Source organism: Enhydra lutris, unplaced genomic scaffold (genome assembly GCF_002288905.1).
Source record: "Enhydra lutris kenyoni isolate GAN:26980312 unplaced genomic scaffold, ASM228890v2 scaffoldscaffold39, whole genome shotgun sequence".
NCBI classification, from domain to species: Eukaryota; Metazoa; Chordata; class Mammalia; order Carnivora; family Mustelidae; genus Enhydra; species Enhydra lutris.
Window position 1 is genome coordinate 28,503,222 of NW_019154123.1, and position 18,907 is coordinate 28,522,128.

At 44.8% G+C, this 18,907-nt stretch overlaps 1 pseudogene; it reads left to right on the plus strand.

Moving 5' to 3' along the window:
- The first annotated feature begins 12,407 nt into the window (after positions 1 to 12,407).
- LOC111155032 lies at positions 12,408 to 13,440 on the plus strand (annotated as a pseudogene).
- Positions 13,441 to 18,907: the final 5,467 nt, after the last annotated feature.

Below are 18,907 nucleotides of genomic sequence, written 5' to 3' on the forward strand. Positions count from 1 at the left end.
GAAAACACAATCCTGATGGAAATTAATCAATGTTGGCATAATTCATTTAAAGTGTTTGCACTGCAAACTTCCCTGGGGACGAGATGGCAAGGATCAAAATGTGTAGTCCTCTAAGCTGACTCTTAGTGACCACTGCCCCTTTGAAGTGCTCGTGAACCTTCTCATTAATAATCCATTTTGGTTCTAGGAATCAGAATAAATACAATGGCTTGTGGTGTGTGGAACTGAATTTTCTCACTGTTTTGAACATTGTGATGAGTACCTGCCTCCACAGTTGGATGATGCTTCCAGGGTAATTCATTCGCAATCCCCCCACATTCTGGAAGATCATTTCTTCTGGTCGGATTCCTGGAATTCGTGTAGAGACACTGGGGTTGTCTCTTGCGGCCTTTTCTCCCACCTTGAGTTAACTTTTCCTCTGGGTGTTTCTGTTCTAAGAACATTCCCGCTGACAGAGAAAACAGAAGCAAAACATAAATTGAGGAGTTCTGCTTTCTCTTTGTCACCCACCAACATGACAGCATTGACCACAAACAGCGTATCCCTTTTTTGCTTTGAATATGACTTTACGGAGCACTTAATGGGCCTCTAGTCATGTGAGGCTTTCACTTTCTCAAAAGTGTGTTGGGTATCCGTTCTATGTTCTGTGTTCACCAGTGGGCATGCCCCTCTCTGTTCATCTTAGGCTGCCTTTCTCTTATAGTCAAACATATATGTACCTATATGGCTTCTTTAAGCTCCTTTCCCTTTATTCACTTACTTGGGATCTGAGGGGTAAAGTGACTATTCTTAAGAAGCTACTGAACTGTGGGCGCCTGGATGGCTCTATCGTTAAGTGTCTGCCTTTGGCTTGGGTCATGATCCCAGGATCCTGAGATCGAGCCCCGCATGGGGCTCCCTGCTTGGCAGGAAGCCAGCATCTCCTACCCCCTCTGCTGTGTTCCCTCTCTCGCTGTGTCTCTCTGTCAAATAAATAAATAAATAATCTTAAAAAAAAAAAAGAAAAGAAATTATCTTTCTAAAGTCTCAAGCCCTGTATTTTCTTTCAGTTATTAAAATCGAGGGACCACATCTCCCAGTGCGCTGTCATTTTTCTCACCATCGCCAACTTCAAGAAGATACAGTTGCCTTCTTGCAAGGTTCTGTCACTTCCACTCTGCCAACCAATTCCTCCTTTTGGCCAAATTTAGGCTCAGAGTGGCAGTTCCCCTTAGTACTTCCTCTGCTCTCTGGAAGATGAAATTGTCAGCAGGCAATAATAATAGCTAAGGTCTATTGAACGCTTGCTGTGTGAGAGGCACCTTCCCTATGGGGAAGCCGAGGCCCAAAGGACACGTGTCTACTCAAGTTCATCCTCCTGCCAGCTGCTGAAGCATGAGCATTCGAGCCAGAGTCTAACTCTGAAGCCCAAGTTCTGTCTCTGGTTAAAAGATCTTGTCACACGGTCTGGTTCTAGCTGGACAGACATCCAGCCGGCCTGAGGATGGAAAGATCTGCCCCCCTCCAGCCGCATCTCCCCACTTTGGGGCCATTTTTCTGATGTGCAGAGGCTGGTGATCTGATTTCTGGATCTCTTCTCTCCTTCCACATTCAGCCTTTTTTCCCCATGACCTACAACCTGACACCATTTCCATTCCTAACCTCCCAGGACACCTTCATCCCCTCCTAGGACAAGTGGCGCAGGAAGGCTTTTCTTAAACACCTTTTCCTTCTCCTGCCAACGAACCATCTCGCACTCCTCACAGACACAGAACGAAAACAGGGGCACACTTCTGGGGACCGCTTGAGGTTAGCGATGGATTCCAAGTAGAATGGTTATTCCTTGTGGCTCCTCCTTGAAAGAAAGAGTTCTTCTCTTTTTGTTTGTTTTTCTTTTTCTTCTAAAATTATGTGAGTTTGGAGAGTGCTATACCTTTTGGGTTTCTTAAGTAATGCTGTTTCAATTAAGCTGTTGCCTAAGCCTGCTTCCTTTTCCAGTCACCGGGAGTATATCTGACTTTATCCCATGTAATAAAAAACCATCTGTATGACTGAAGATGTTTGATCCTAAGGTTGAAAGAAGGATCATTTCATTAAAGTGATCTTAAATTCAGTATTGCCAAATTTAACCTATAAATCACTATAAACTTAGAAAATACCATTTTCTTGTCAATAATTTCAATTATAACAACTGTGATTATAATTACATAGAATTCTAATTTCAGAATAATTTAAATAGTAATTATAACCCAAACTGCAATATTTCTACCACATAATCATAAGCTAATTCTTTCAGTTCTTCAGTTTGAGCTGAGATGACTTCACCTGAAAAAATTATTCTTTCTTAATGTTTCCTCTAATATTTTTGGCATGTTTTAAATATTTCAGATTTCTTACTATCGAGTTTTGGCTAACATTTCACTCTTGTTCTTTAATGTGTTTCCAGGCTTAACTCCTAAAGTACACCCACCAAAAACACCATTTCAGAATATCAGACACAGCTGTCTCTGAAAAGAATTTTATCACTCACACAAGTCCTTCTATGGCGGTGGACTCTAGTTTTTGACTTGTGCCAGTTGAATTGTAGTCCTGGTTTCCTTGGGAATCCAAAAGCTTTGCTCATAACTGAATGTAATGTACTCTTATCCCTTTTTTCTTTTCTTTTCTTTTTTTTTTTTAGAAAGAGAGAGAAAGAGATGGGTGAGAGTGGTGAGGGAGAGGGAGAGAGATTTTTTTTTTTAAAGATTTATGTGTTTATTTGAGAGAGAGAGCAGGGGCGGTGGGGAGAGGCAGAGGAAGAGAGGGTCCTAAGCAGACTCCATAGTGAGCATAGAGCCTGATGTGGGACTTGATCTCACAACCCTGAGATCATGACCTAAGACATCATAACCTGAGCTGAAATCAAGACTTGGATGCCCAACCGACTAAGCCACCCAGGAGCCCCTAATGTGTTCTTATTCCAGCAAGAGTTGTTGCTGTCATGGCTTTCTGCTAATTCCAGGAAAAACCTTATAGTTTACCTTTCTAAATTGCAATACCTCCTCCCTTCCCCTGCCTCTCCTCTTTCCCCCATCAACTTTTCCAACTTTAAGAGGGTTTTTTGTATTTTTTTCCCCCATTTGGAGGGATTCTCGACTGCACCCAACAGAAACTGATGCTGGCTCCTTTGAGCAGGAAAGGGATTCTTGGAAGGATAGTGGGTGAGCGTCAATGTGAAGGCTGAAGATCCTGATGAGCAAATGAGCAGCACCAAGGGGAAGTGGGCAGCTGTAACCACAGCCGTGGTCATGCTAAGGGGACAGCCTGGTTGGAAAGCGGTGTCACTCTGGCTGCTGAGCCCTGGCCCTGGCGTTGCTGCCACCATTGGCTCAGACATCAGAGGCCCCTGCCATGCCTCTGGTGCAGTCAGCTTCTTTGTCTTGCTTACTTCAGACCCATGGTTCTCTGATTCAGATGGATGAGCCTGGATCATGCAATCACTCCCTAATTTCCAAGGGATGGGGCTCTGTTTCCTACCAAGGCCAGGCAAAGAATGACTGCCCTACATAGTAAGGGGGTTTGGATGCTGACCACTCCTCAGAAGCCCAGCAAATACTAGTATAGATCCAAGCCTTAGGTACACAGTCTTCTTTTCCTCTAACAGATGAAGGGAGTCATTTCTGCTCTCAGAGTGATGAGTGCCCCTTTCTCTCTAACAAGGAATACCAGCTGCCTGGAGTTTTCTGATATCTAATGATATATAATTAATTTCTACATTAAATTATATAAATTTATAAATATTTAAGTATTTATTATCTTTATATTATACTTAAAATAATTGGATAGTATATTAATATGGTTTAATTAATATACATTAAAGATCTCCTTAGCAACCACCTCCAACATAGGATTAAGGATAATTTTATTTTATTTTATTTGTTTATTTTTAAAAGATTTTATTTATTTATCTGAGAGAGAGACAGCATGAGAGGGGAGAGGTCAGAAGGAGAAGCAGACTCCCCACTGAGCAAGGAGCGCACTGAGGAACTCAATCCTGGGACTCCATCCCGGGACTCCAGGATCATGGCCTGAGCCTAAGGCAGTTGCTTAATCAACTGAACCACCCAGGTGCCCCTATTTTACTTATTTTTTAAAGCTTTCTTAGTCAAGGCCAAAGGGCTCTTTATTTCACATGTAGAGAGAAAGAAATGTTTCTTTTTATACACATTTTTAAGATTGTATTTATTTTTTTGACAGGGAGAGAGAGAGTACAAGCAGAGGGAGCAGCAGGCAGCGGGAGAGAGAGAGAGAAGCAGGCTACCCATAGAGCAAGGAGCCTGATGTGGGACTCGAGCCCAGGACCCTGAAATCATGACCTGAGCCCAAGGCAGACGCCCAACTAACTGAGCCACCCTGGCCCCCCAGGATAATTGTATTTTAAAGATTTTATTTATTTATTTTAGTGAGAGCTAGAAAGCATGAGCAGGGGGAGGAGTAGAGGCAGAGGGAAAGGCAGAGACTCCCAGACTCCGTGCTGACCATGGAACCCACGCAAGAGTCATTCTTATGACCCCGAGATCACGACCTGAGTCAAAATCGAGAGTCAGAGGCTCAACTGAATGAACCAGCCAGGCGCCCCAAGGATAATTCCATTTTATTTTATTTTTTATTTATTTATTTTTTTAAAAGATTTTATTTATTTATTTGACAGACAGAAATCACAAGCAGGTAGAGGCAGGCAGAGAGAGGAGGAAGCAGGCTCCCTGCGGAGCAGAGAGCCCGATGCGGTACTCGATCCCAGGACCCTGGGATCATGACCTGAGCCGAAGGCAGAGGCCTTAACCCACTGAGCCACCCAGGTGCCCCGATAATTCCATTTTAAATAAGAAATCTGTAGCACTCCCTCTGGCAGCTCGTATTCGAAAATTGGAATGATAAATTAAAAAAATCTATAACTTAAAAAATCTCCAAAACATAACATTTAAAAACATTTAAATAGATGTTAAAGGGAGAGGTCAATGGCAGGGAAATATTTTTCCTTTGGAAAGCTAAATGTATAGCCTCAAAATACCCCACAGCAACAAAGAGAAACTCTGCACTCTTTCAAGATAGTACGGTCAAGAACCGTGTCACTCTGTCACTTAGTATAATGTTTTCAAGCATCAAGATGCTGACAGTTGGAAGAATTAGGTGGTGTTTTTGTGTAAGGAGAGATAATAGAGTGAATAGGATGGGATTCATTGGAGCAGGTTTCTGGGGAGGTGAGTCTTTAGTGAAATCACTAAGAGGGTCGTGACAATAACCTGGTAGAGATGAGGAGATTCCCAAAGGAGGGAATTGGCAAGATGCATATGGGAAATGCATCGCGGCTGTGACAGATCTTGGTAACTGTGCTGAGAAGTGAACAAGAGGAAGAATGTCCTTCAGAGCCGGGGAAAGGCCTAAATTCAGCCTTTTTGCTCAGTGCTAGGCTAATAAAAATGGGTTCTGATAGGTCAATCATCCTCTGGTGTGCTGATGTGAAAAAAAAAAAAAAAAGATCACTCCTCCCTGTTTCCAGCTCACCAGCTTCCCCTCGTCTTCGGACCCCACCCTGCCCCCAGCTTGTGGCTAAACTGCCCAACTGCCAATTAAAACCCACACTTCCCAGCATGCCTTGCACACCCCAGAAGCCCCAGTCCCCACCATTCATTCTGTTCCCCAGCTGAAAGCAGCCGTAGCAAATCATCCTCCGGATTCAGGGCGCCCAGCACAGGACCTCTCGCTCTCTGGGCGCCTCTCCCCACTACCTGCCTTGGCTGTGGCTGAACCTGCTACCACTTGACAGCAAACCACACTTGACACAGGAACAGGGAGGAGAATGGGGCCCACACTCTACTCCTCTATGAAATCAACAAGGTTGTGCTCCTTCTTCTCCCACAACAGGCTGCTTCTGAGCCTTTGACCCTTCTCTCCTCAATCCCAGGGTCTCAGGAGGCCTGGCAGGAGCCCCTGGGGTAGTCTTCCTCTTTGACATGTAGAGCTTCTGAGGTGTGTGTGTGTGTGTGTGTGTGTGTGTGAGAACTGAATTTGGGAGCTTTTGACCAGTGCTCTGTGACATTTGCACTTTGCCTCACTGCTGAGGCCCCTTTGGTCTCCATAACCTGCACTTCCTTCCCTCCCGAGCACTCCCTCACTTCTAAGGAACCTGCTCTTTGTCCTACAGTTGGCCTTCAGGCCTGCACCCCTCCCTGTTTGAGGAATCCCCCCACCATTTTGTTTTTAAGATTTTATTTATTTATTTGTCAGAGAGACAGAGAGAGTACAGGCAGACAGAGGGAGAAGCAGGCTCCCCGCGAAGCAAGAAGCCTGATGCCCCCCAACTATTTTTTTAAAAATTCTTTTTCGTCCCTGAGCAGTCGGGACCTTGTTTCATGGTTATGCCTTTCCTTCTGCTGTCATTCTAGAATGCCATAGTCTTCAGGCATGTGGAACAAGCCGGGCTTCGAATCTGCCCCAGGAGTCCACCACTCTGAAATCCAAATAACTCTAAAAGCCAGCAATGTGTGTGTGTGTGTGTGTGTGTGTGTGTGTGTGTGTGTGTGTGTGTGTTGGGCACAAACTCATTCGGTTGCCAAACCTGACCTGAGCTGACAGAAGCTTATTTTGTTCCCTTTATCATTTACCCCCGAATGTGGATATGTACGTTTGTTGCCAAAATATTAATGTGGTGATTTGGGAGTGTGGTTCTAGACCCTGTTGAAAGAATTAGCGGGCATATGCCCTGTGTCACCCTTATAAATCATGACAAATTATGATTTTTTAAAACACCTTTGGCCCCAGGATTTTGGCATAAGAACCAATTATTTGGACCTGGACTGTAATGCCACAAGAAAGAGGACTGATACATAATTAGAGACACCCATGTGACAGAATACTGTGGAGCAAATCAAAATCCTATCCACGAAAACTTAAGGACCTAGGAAAACAAGTCCAGCGTATTGTTATAAATTATTTATATATAAGTTTTAAAAAGAACACATGGAATCTGGTCTTAACTTTATATTAAAAAATATCACTTAAGCATAGAAAAAGCTTGGGAGGCAGCAGAACGTAATGTTAATAATGAGTTGTCTCTGTATTATGCCTCTGTGGTTGATTTTCTCCTTTTTAGCCTTTCCAGTATCTATGTAATGCTTTTATAATCGGAATTTTTTTTTTAAAGAAACCACTAACTGTTACTAAAAACAACTTGGTACTGACACTTTTGAGTGTGTGGCCTCAGGCAAAACACGTGATCAACCTGAGCCTGATTTTTTTTTTTTTTTTTTTTTTTTTTGTAAATTAAGACTATCAGTACCTACTTCTACCTATTTCTCAGAGTTATTAAGAGACCATATACCTGGGCGGAAGATGGCTTGGTAGGTGGCAGTTTTAATAATAGCAAAGGAAACTTACATACCAGGTTTGTCATGGGGAGCGGCAAGATGAATAGATCCCCCGACCTGACCTCCGATCTTAAAAGTGTATAAAGACGACCTAACCAGGTTCAGCCACATATACCCTGCAGGTATTTTCAACATCTTGTCACCATCTCAAGGCTATGTCCATGCAGCAGCCTCTGGGAGCGGGAAAGGCAAGTGGAACCCACATTCCCAGGATACAGGAGGGAGTGAAGAACCTGAAAATATCCTCGTCCAGCTCATGGGTTAATCAGTGGTCATGTCTTTTTTTTTTTTTAAGTAAAAGATTTTATTTGTTTATTTATTTATTTATTTATTTATTCATTTGACAGAGAGAAGAGAGAGCACAAACAGGAGGAGCGCCAGAAGGAGCGGGAGAAGCAGGCTCCCCAATGAGCAGGGAGCCTGATGTGGGACTTGATCCCAAGACCCTGGAGTCATGACCTGAGCCGAAGACAGACGTTGAACCGACTGAACCACCCAGGCATCCCAGTGGTCATGTCTTTTTTGATCACATTCCCCCAACAGGACCAGATCATGCAAGGCCTAGAAACCATGGTAAGGACTCAGATTTATAGTCATCAATTATGAAAAAGGATTTCTCAATGACCAACAAGTGATTTTTTTTAAAACTTCAACCTCTCCAACTGCTCCAGAGCAAATGACACTTTAACCTTCATTCATTTAAAGAAATTTTTGTTGCTAAAAAACAAAACAAACGGAAACAGATTCATACAGAAAACAGTCTGGTGGTTGCCAGAGGGAAGGGGCTTGGGGGATGGGTAAAATAGGAGAAGAGGATTAAAAGGCACAAATTTCCAGGTATAAAAGAAAGAAATCAAGGCAATGTCATATACCCCATAGGGAATATAGTTAATAATATTGTAACAACCCTGTATGGTGACAAAAGTTAGGCTTATCACAGATCACTTCTTAATGTATATAGATGTTGAATCACTAAGTTGTACCCCTAAAACAAAATACAATTTTATGTGTTGTGTGCCCATTATAATTCAATAAAGAAGAAAAAAAATTTGCTAGGTACGCACTAGGTGCTAGACTAGGTGTTATTGGGCATCCACACCAAAGTGAGCAAACCATAATCCCTGGCAGGACCCCTGGCCCCAGGACCTGCAGAACCAGAACAAGAACTGGCCGTGGGCAGCACTAGACAGAACCGTGATCAGAGTCCCGTAGAGACACAAAGAGATCCCATCATCTCTCCTACAGTCTCTCCTCTCGGGGACTTTATCTCACACACCGTCTTCCTTATCTCTTCTTAGTCTTTGACCCCAGTCCCAATCCCGTCTCTGAAGGACACAATTCAGATGCTGCCTCTTCCACAAAACTGCCTCTGAAGTCACCCACTAGCCGTGGGTGCTTCTCCCATGACCCTCCCAGCGCCTCATTCCTGTCTATGATTCCCCTCAATTCTGCCCTGAACAGAAACATGCCTACTGTGCGTGTCCCTCCCCCTCAACAACCCAGGGCTCACCACACCCTGGCACTGATAGGAGACTTCTGCCAGATTCTTGTCATCTGTGCGCCACACAAAATCTTTGATCGTATGTTGATACTGTCAGTGTTTCTGGAAGAGGAAGAGGCAGTGTCCACACAGAGGCCAGTCACTGGAATTAGTGGCTGAGAGAGGCCATGGGCTTCTTCTCCTGGGAGAGTTTTATGAACTGTGTGAGTCCCCACCTGGTGGGCCCCAAGAAGCAAGAGGAGCTAACCCAATGATTTGAGACCCACCTGCTCCCTGATGGGCACAAACTCATTCGGTTGCCAAACCTGACCTGAGCTGACAGAAGCTTATTTTGTTCCCTTTATCATTTACCCCCGAATGTGGATATGTACGTTTGTTGCCAAAATATTAATGTGGTGATTTGGGAGTGTGGTTCTAGACCCTGTTGAAAGAATTAGCGGGCATATGCCCTGTGTCACCCTTATAAATCATGACAAATTATGATTTTTTAAAACACCTTTGGCCCCAGGATTTTGGCATAAGAACCAATTATTTGGACCTGGACTGTAATGCCACAAGAAAGAGGACTGATACATAATTAGAGACACCCATGTGACAGAATACTGTGGAGCAAATCAAAATCCTATCCACGAAAACTTAAGGACCTAGGAAAACAAGTCCAGCGTATTGTTATAAATTATTTATATATAAGTTTTAAAAAGAACACATGGAATCTGGTCTTAACTTTATATTAAAAAATATCACTTAAGCATAGAAAAAGCTTGGGAGGCAGCAGAACGTAATGTTAATAATGAGTTGTCTCTGTATTATGCCTCTGTGGTTGATTTTCTCCTTTTTAGCCTTTCCAGTATCTATGTAATGCTTTTATAATCGGAATTTTTTTTTTAAAGAAACCACTAACTGTTACTAAAAACAACTTGGTACTGACACTTTTGAGTGTGTGGCCTCAGGCAAAACACGTGATCAACCTGAGCCTGATTTTTTTTTTTTTTTTTTTTTTTTTGTAAATTAAGACTATCAGTACCTACTTCTACCTATTTCTCAGAGTTATTAAGAGACCATATACCTGGGCGGAAGATGGCTTGGTAGGTGGCAGTTTTAATAATAGCAAAGGAAACTTACATACCAGGTTTGTCATGGGGAGCGGCAAGATGAATAGATCCCCCGACCTGACCTCCGATCTTAAAAGTGTATAAAGACGACCTAACCAGGTTCAGCCACATATACCCTGCAGGTATTTTCAACATCTTGTCACCATCTCAAGGCTATGTCCATGCAGCAGCCTCTGGGAGCGGGAAAGGCAAGTGGAACCCACATTCCCAGGATACAGGAGGGAGTGAAGAACCTGAAAATATCCTCGTCCAGCTCATGGGTTAATCAGTGGTCATGTCTTTTTTTTTTTTTAAGTAAAAGATTTTATTTGTTTATTTATTTATTTATTTATTTATTCATTTGACAGAGAGAAGAGAGAGCACAAACAGGAGGAGCGCCAGAAGGAGCGGGAGAAGCAGGCTCCCCAATGAGCAGGGAGCCTGATGTGGGACTTGATCCCAAGACCCTGGAGTCATGACCTGAGCCGAAGACAGACGTTGAACCGACTGAACCACCCAGGCATCCCAGTGGTCATGTCTTTTTTGATCACATTCCCCCAACAGGACCAGATCATGCAAGGCCTAGAAACCATGGTAAGGACTCAGATTTATAGTCATCAATTATGAAAAAGGATTTCTCAATGACCAACAAGTGATTTTTTTTAAAACTTCAACCTCTCCAACTGCTCCAGAGCAAATGACACTTTAACCTTCATTCATTTAAAGAAATTTTTGTTGCTAAAAAACAAAACAAACGGAAACAGATTCATACAGAAAACAGTCTGGTGGTTGCCAGAGGGAAGGGGCTTGGGGGATGGGTAAAATAGGAGAAGAGGATTAAAAGGCACAAATTTCCAGGTATAAAAGAAAGAAATCAAGGCAATGTCATATACCCCATAGGGAATATAGTTAATAATATTGTAACAACCCTGTATGGTGACAAAAGTTAGGCTTATCACAGATCACTTCTTAATGTATATAGATGTTGAATCACTAAGTTGTACCCCTAAAACAAAATACAATTTTATGTGTTGTGTGCCCATTATAATTCAATAAAGAAGAAAAAAAATTTGCTAGGTACGCACTAGGTGCTAGACTAGGTGTTATTGGGCATCCACACCAAAGTGAGCAAACCATAATCCCTGGCAGGACCCCTGGCCCCAGGACCTGCAGAACCAGAACAAGAACTGGCCGTGGGCAGCACTAGACAGAACCGTGATCAGAGTCCCGTAGAGACACAAAGAGATCCCATCATCTCTCCTACAGTCTCTCCTCTCGGGGACTTTATCTCACACACCGTCTTCCTTATCTCTTCTTAGTCTTTGACCCCAGTCCCAATCCCGTCTCTGAAGGACACAATTCAGATGCTGCCTCTTCCACAAAACTGCCTCTGAAGTCACCCACTAGCCGTGGGTGCTTCTCCCATGACCCTCCCAGCGCCTCATTCCTGTCTATGATTCCCCTCAATTCTGCCCTGAACAGAAACATGCCTACTGTGCGTGTCCCTCCCCCTCAACAACCCAGGGCTCACCACACCCTGGCACTGATAGGAGACTTCTGCCAGATTCTTGTCATCTGTGCGCCACACAAAATCTTTGATCGTATGTTGATACTGTCAGTGTTTCTGGAAGAGGAAGAGGCAGTGTCCACACAGAGGCCAGTCACTGGAATTAGTGGCTGAGAGAGGCCATGGGCTTCTTCTCCTGGGAGAGTTTTATGAACTGTGTGAGTCCCCACCTGGTGGGCCCCAAGAAGCAAGAGGAGCTAACCCAATGATTTGAGACCCACCTGCTCCCTGAGATGGTTGGCGCAGAGGAGTATACAAGCCAAGAAGGACCTTCAGCCGGGACAACCTCACTTGCCCTCAGTCTTTGCATTGACCCCTAAGCTCTTCCAGGACTGGCATCATGAGGGGTTGAGTAGTTCCAATGTGGGCGGTGGCCTCTCCTCTTTCCGTTTTTGACTTTTGGTTCTTAAAAACTACATTCCAGATGAGGGAAATGAAACTACTGAAGACTGTCCCCCAGGAGCCAGCTGACGTGGGGCAAGAGAACAATTCCCAGTTAAGGCCCCAAAGGAAATCCCCTCCCTGTCATGTGCTGAGGCCGGGAGAAGCGGGGGAGGCACTAGCTCATTGCTTGGCCAGGCCCAGCCATCAAAGTAAAGGCCCAGATGTTTGGGCTGCCGGTCAGTGGCTGGGGCGGAGAACCCAAGGCAGAGTGGAAAACACCACAGGTGGAGATCTTGCTGGGGAGGCTTCCCAGAAGAGGGGAGCCCAAGCAATGGCTTGGGGATGGGGAGGGCTGGGGTAGGCAGAGGAGATACCATTGCAAGGAAGGGAGGTCTTATTGTACAACCCTACTGTACGGGGAATACAGAGTGGGGAACATTTGTTCTGTGTTTAGGGAAATTGTGAGCAGATAGGACTGGATGAAACCCGTTCTCACCTCTGGGCATCCAAGATGCCACCAAGGAAAGAAGGCTAAGAGGAAGAACGTGGCCCCAGTCCCTGCTATGGGAAGAAGCAGGAGGACAAGAAGATGGTCAGTCCCCTGTCTGAGAAAAGGCCCAAGAATTCTGGCATCAGATGGGATATCCAGCCCAAAAGGGACCTCACCAGCTTTGTCAAGTGGGCCCGCTACATCTGGCTGCAGTGACAAAGGGCCATTCTCTATAAATGTCTAAAAGTGCCTCCTGTGGGCGCCTGGGTGGCTCAGTGGGTTGAGCTGCTGCCTTCGGCTCAGGTCATGATCTCAGGTTCCTGGGATCGAGTCCCGCATCGGGCTCTCTGCTCAGCAGGGAGCCTGCTTCCCTCCCTCTCTCTGCCTGCCTCTCTGTCTACTTGTGATCTCTCTCTGTCAAATAAATAAATAAAATCTTTAAAAAAAAAAAATAAAAGTGCCTCCTGTGATTAACCAGTTCACTGGACTGCCAGACAGCTGCTCAACTGCCCAAGCTGTCCCCCAGATACAGACCAGAGACAGATTAAGAGAAGAAGTCAAGACCGTTGGCCTGGGCTGAGAAGAAAGTTGTCAGCAAAGCAGATGTCTCCACTGAGATGCCTCTTGTCCTTCAAGCTAGGGTTAATACTGTCACCACCTTGTGGAAAACAAGCAGGCTCAGCTGGTAGTGATTGCACATGATGTGGATCCCACTGAACTGGTTGTCTTCATGCCTGCCCTGTGTCGTAAGATGGCGGTCCCCTACCGCATTACCAAGTGGAAGGCCAGCCTGGGCGTCTGGTTCATGGGAAGACCTGCACTACTGTTGCCTTCACATAGGTTAATTCACAAGACAGAGGAGCTCTGCCAAGCTGGTGGAAGCCATCAGAACCAATTACAATGACAGATATGATGAGACCCACCATCACTGGAGAGGCAACATCCTGGGTCCAGAATGGGTGGCTCACGGTGCCAAGTTGGAAGAGACAAAGGCTAGAGACTCGGTCACCAAACTAGGCTGAGAGGACGCTTTGAATCTTCCATATGTATAAGTAATAAAAGTTCTCTTTCAAAAAAAAAAAAAGACTGGATGAAACCCACTTGTAGACACATGTTGAAGTATGGCAGGTAATAATGAAGAGAGGCTACAGGCAAGATTAGGCTACACGAGGCATCTGGACTTTCTCCTCCAGTTGAGAAGCGCCCAGCTCCTTGCTTTCACTTCAGCTCTCCTCGGAAATGCTGGTGTCCTGCTGGACACTAAACTTGGCTTTGTTATACAGTTGAGCAGGAGATGGGTACAGAATCCACAACACTTGGAGCAGGCTCAAAGAAAAAGGCACATAGTCCCCCAAACTCTCACCATCCCAAGGAGGGATGTGCCTGGCAAGGGCGGGGCCAGATGTGCCATCAGTTGTGCTCCAGAGGAAGTAGTCCGATCCCCTCTGCCTTGTGCGGCCTGCAGGGGAGGGGGTCGGATCCTGAGCTCTGCAGTCAGGGTACAGTCTTGCTGGCATGGGAAAGTGTTGTTCTCAGCTGTAGAGCCGCATCGATTTCAGCTGGAAGTCTCAGGTCCTTTCAGCTTGGTCCAGATGAGAGAGGGAGAGCTGCTGGGGCTATTTGCCAACAAACTGGCTTGTCTCCGCAAATCCATCAAGACAGCTGGCTTTCTAAGGATTTTTTTGAGGGGTAACTGCTGCCTTCCTCAAAATAAATTCTGTGAAGAATCTTAATATATAAAACATTTAGCTCAGTGGGTTGAGCCTCTGTCTTTGGCTCGGGTCACCACCTCAGGGTCCTGGGATTGAGCCCCGCCTCAGGCTTTCTGCTCAGCAGGGATCCTGCCTCCCCACCTCTCTCTGCCTGCCTCACTGCTTACTTGTGATCTCTGCCTGTCAAATAAATAAATAAAAATCTTAAAAAAAAAAACATTTACAAGCGGAATTGCTTGGGATAAATAGGAGATAGCATGCTCAGAGTCCCACCAGGCAGACTGGAGGGACCTCTGGGGACCCCTAAAGCTGTTGAACCTGGTTTTAAAGGTAAGAAAGGCAATGGCAAGCCATGAAAGGGCTTTAAAGCAGGGGCGAGACTATCCAATATACATTTTAGAAGGATGCCCGTGGCTGCTGGGCAGAATCGGCATTGGAGACAGCCCTGTTTAAGGCGGCTGCTGAAATAGTCCAGATGCACCATGATGAATCTAGACCCAGGGCAGTAGCAGAAAGGACGAAGGGTAGGTTTGGATTCAAGAAACATTTCCGAGTTCGGGTGCCTCGGTGGCTGAGTCCGTTAAGTGTCCAGGCTCTTGATTTCAGCTCAGGGTGTGATCTCGGGGGCATGGGATCAAGCCCCGGGTCAGGCTCCACACTCAGTGAGAGGTCTGCTAGAGATTTCCGCTCCCTCTCCCTCTGCCCCCTACCCCCTCTCTAAACTAGATAAATTAAAAAAAAATTTTTTTTTTAAAGAAAAGAAACATTTCTGAGTTAGAATCAGCAGGAATGGGTGACCCCTTGGATGTGAGCAGTGAAGTTGTCAGGGGCTGGGCTGCCTGGATGCAGGCGTGCCATTAACAGTGGTGGCGGCCAAACAGGGAGAGAAACTGGCTAGGACAGATGATAAGAATTCAGTTAAGGACACATTGTGTTGCAGCCACTCTGGGAGGAGTAATTGACCAGCAGACAATTAAAAATATAAGTCTGGATCTTCTCGGGAAGAGCTTGGGAGAGAATGTTGGAGATTATAATATATTATAATTATAATATATATTATAGTATTATAATATATTATATATAATATTATATATAATATAATATATATAATATTATAAAATTATAATATAATAAGAGATTATAATCCAGGAGTTATCACATATACGTACACAAAGGTGATTACACCCAGGTGAGTAGAAAATGCATACCACGTGAAGAAAAAGGCCTGGGAGAGAGCCTTTATTCTCTTTCATTTGACTTTAGTTTCTTCATTAATGTCATCATTATTACCATTTTGGATGAATAGTTTCGGGAGCAAAGACAACTTTTTGGGTGTTTGGAGCAGGAAGGACTTGCTCTTGTTTGTTGTTGTTGGTTAACTTTTTTTTTTTTTTGAAGATTTTATTTATTTGTTTGAGAGAGAGAGTGAGCGAGTGCATGAGTGGGATGAGGGGCAGAGGGAGAAGCAGGCTCCTGGCTGAGCACAGCCTGATGCAGGGCTTGATCCCAGGACCCTGGGATCATGACCTGAGCCGAAGGCAGATGCTTAACTGCCTGAGCCTCCCAGGCACCCTCTTGTTTTCTTAGGATGGATGTTCCAAGGATAATAATGCCACACAGAATCACAAATCAACAGGCTATAAGAGATACGAGCCAACCCTCCCGGACATTTCAAACCTCTAGCTCTATAGGAAAGAACAGAACTGGAGATCCCTTCTCTGACTCTCCTAGTGTGGTTGCCTGCATTTCTCACTTGGGATGCCGCAGACACTGTAAATATCTTGTCTTATCCACTAGATTCAAGCTCCTTGAGAACAGGAGCTATGAATAAGGCAAATAAAGCGGTTAGCATAGTGCCTGGCATCCATAAAAGGAGATTATTAATAAAGATTACCTGAGCGAATGACTCTTCCAAAGGTGGACTCTCTCCTGATTGGAAAAATGCATGTCCTCCCCATTTTCTAAGTCTGCTCCTGCTTTACCCTTGGATGTAACCTTGAAGAAAATTTTCTAGGTCAACAGAGCTCATAGGCAGTGGTTCGCCACTCCCCAAAATCTCTAAGACAAGAAATTCAAAACGGATGAAAGACCTAAATATGAGACCTGAGACCATAAAAATCCTAGAATGGAGCACAGGCCATAATTTCTCTGACATCGGCCTTAGCAACATTTTTCTAGATAGGTCCCATGATGCAAGGGAAACAAAAGTAAAATGAACTATTTGGATAACGACAAAACAAAAGCCTTCTACACAGAACAGAAACAACAAAACTAAAAGACAACCTAGTGAATTGGAGAAGATAGTTGCAAATGACATTTTTGATAAAAGGTTAGTATTCAAAATATACAAATAACTTGGGCGCCTGGGTGGCTCAATCTGTTAAGCATCTGCCTTCGGCTCAGGTCACAACCCCAGAGGCCTCGGATGGAGTCCCGCATTGGGCTACCTGCTGCGCCGGGAGCCTGCTTCTCCCTCTCTTTCTGCCTGCTTCTCTGCCTACTTGTGCTCTCTTTCTGTCAAATAAATAAATAAAATCTTTAAAAAAAAGAGTTGTTATATATCATATTATACATATATGTAATATGTATAATATGATATATAACATATGTGTGTGTGTGTGTATATATATATATATATATATATATATATAACTTATTCAACTCAACACCAAAAAAACAGAAATAATCCAATTAAAAATAGGCAGAAGACATGAACATATATTTCTTCAAAAAAGACATACAGGGGCACCGGGGTGGCTCAGTGGGGTGAAGACTCTGCCTTTGGCTCAGGTCATGATCCCAGGATCCTGAGATCGAGCCCCTCATTGGGCACTCTGCTTGGCAGGGAGCCTGCTTCCCCATCTCTCTCTCCACCTACCTCTCTGCCTACTTGTGATCTCTGTCTGTCAAATAAATAAATAAAATCTTCAAAAAAGAAGAAGAAGAAGAAGCAGAAGCAGAAGAAGAAGAAGAAGACATACAGATGGGAGCACCTGGGTGACTCAGTAGGTTAAGCATCTGACTCGGTTTCGGCTCAGGTCATGAGATAGAGCCCTATGTCAGGCTCCATGCGCAGCACAGAGTCTACTAGCGATTTTTCCCTCTCCCTCTGCCCTTCCCCTGCTTGTGCTCTCTAAATAAATAAATAAATAAAATCTTAAAAAAGACATACAAATGTTCAACAGACACATATGATTATCATCAAGGAAACACAAATCAAAACTACAATGAGATATCACCTCACACCTGTCAGAACGGCTAAAATCAAAAACATAAGAAAAAACAAGTGCTGGTGAGGATGTGGAGACAAAGGAACTCTCATGGACTGTTGGTGGGAATGCAAACTGGTGTAGCCACCGTGGGAAACAGTATGGCGGGTCCTCAAAAGCTAAAAAAGTAGAACTGCCCTATGATCCAGCAATCATACTACAAAGAATACAAAAACACTAATTCAAAGGGATACATGCATCTCTATGTTTATAGCAGCATTATTAGTTAAGATATGGAAGCAGCCCAAGTGTCCATTGATTCAGTGATTGATGAATGGATAAAGAAGATGTGAATATATATATATGTACATATATTCATATATATACATATATTCATATACATATATATGAATATATGTACATATGTATATATATGCAATGCTCTATGGGATGCAATGGAATATTACTCAGCCATAAAAAGAATGAAACCTTGGTATTCACAACCACATGGATTGAGCTAGAGTATAATGCTTAAGCAAGTCGGAGAAAGACAAATACCCTATTTCATTTCAATCATATGTGGAATTTAAGAAACAAAACAAATGAGCAAAGGGAAAAAAGAGAGAGGGGCAAACCAGGAAACTGACTCTTAACTGTAGAGAACAAACGAATGATTACCAGAAGGCAAGTGGGTGTGGGAATGGGTCAAACAGGCGATGGGAATTAAGGAGTGCACGTATTGTGATGAACAGCAGGTGACTGAAATAAAACTTAAAAAAAGAAAATCTCTAAGGCAAGAAAGCCTGGGAGCCTTGGTTAGGACGGCTGAGAGATCCTAAGTCACCAGCCTCCTGGGTCACCTGCAGGCGCCCCGGGGCCCTGCGTCCCTCCGGCCGTCCCCCCTCCCATCCCCCTGCCACCGCCCGCAGTTCCCTCTAAGATGCCTGCTCTCCGCGAGTGCTGAGTCGCTGAGCGCCTCGCTCTCCATGTGACTACGGTTTCCGTCCGTTCCTTCCGCAAGTGCTAAAATAATCCGATGCCCCAGGGAGAGGAGGCAGCCCAGCCCCGCGCTCGGCTGCTCTCTAGGAGGCCGGAGCCCCGGGAGAGGCTTAACTGTAGAGAACAAACGAATGATTACCAGAAGGCAAGTGGGTGTGGGAATGGGTCAAACAGGCGATGGGAATTAAGGAGTGCACGTATTGTGATGAACAGCAGGTGACTGAAATAAAACTTAAAAAAAGAAAATCTCTAAGGCAAGAAAGCCTGGGAGCCTTGGTTAGGACGGCTGAGAGATCCTAAGTCACCAGCCTCCTGGGTCACCTGCAGGCGCCCCGGGGCCCTGCGTCCCTCCGGCCGTCCCCCCTCCCATCCCCCTGCCACCGCCCGCAGTTCCCTCTAAGATGCCTGCTCTCCGCGAGTGCTGAGTCGCTGAGCGCCTCGCTCTCCATGTGACTACGGTTTCCGTCCGTTCCTTCCGCAAGTGCTAAAATAATCCGATGCCCCAGGGAGAGGAGGCAGCCCAGCCCCGCGCTCGGCTGCTCTCTAGGAGGCCGGAGCCCCGGGAGAGG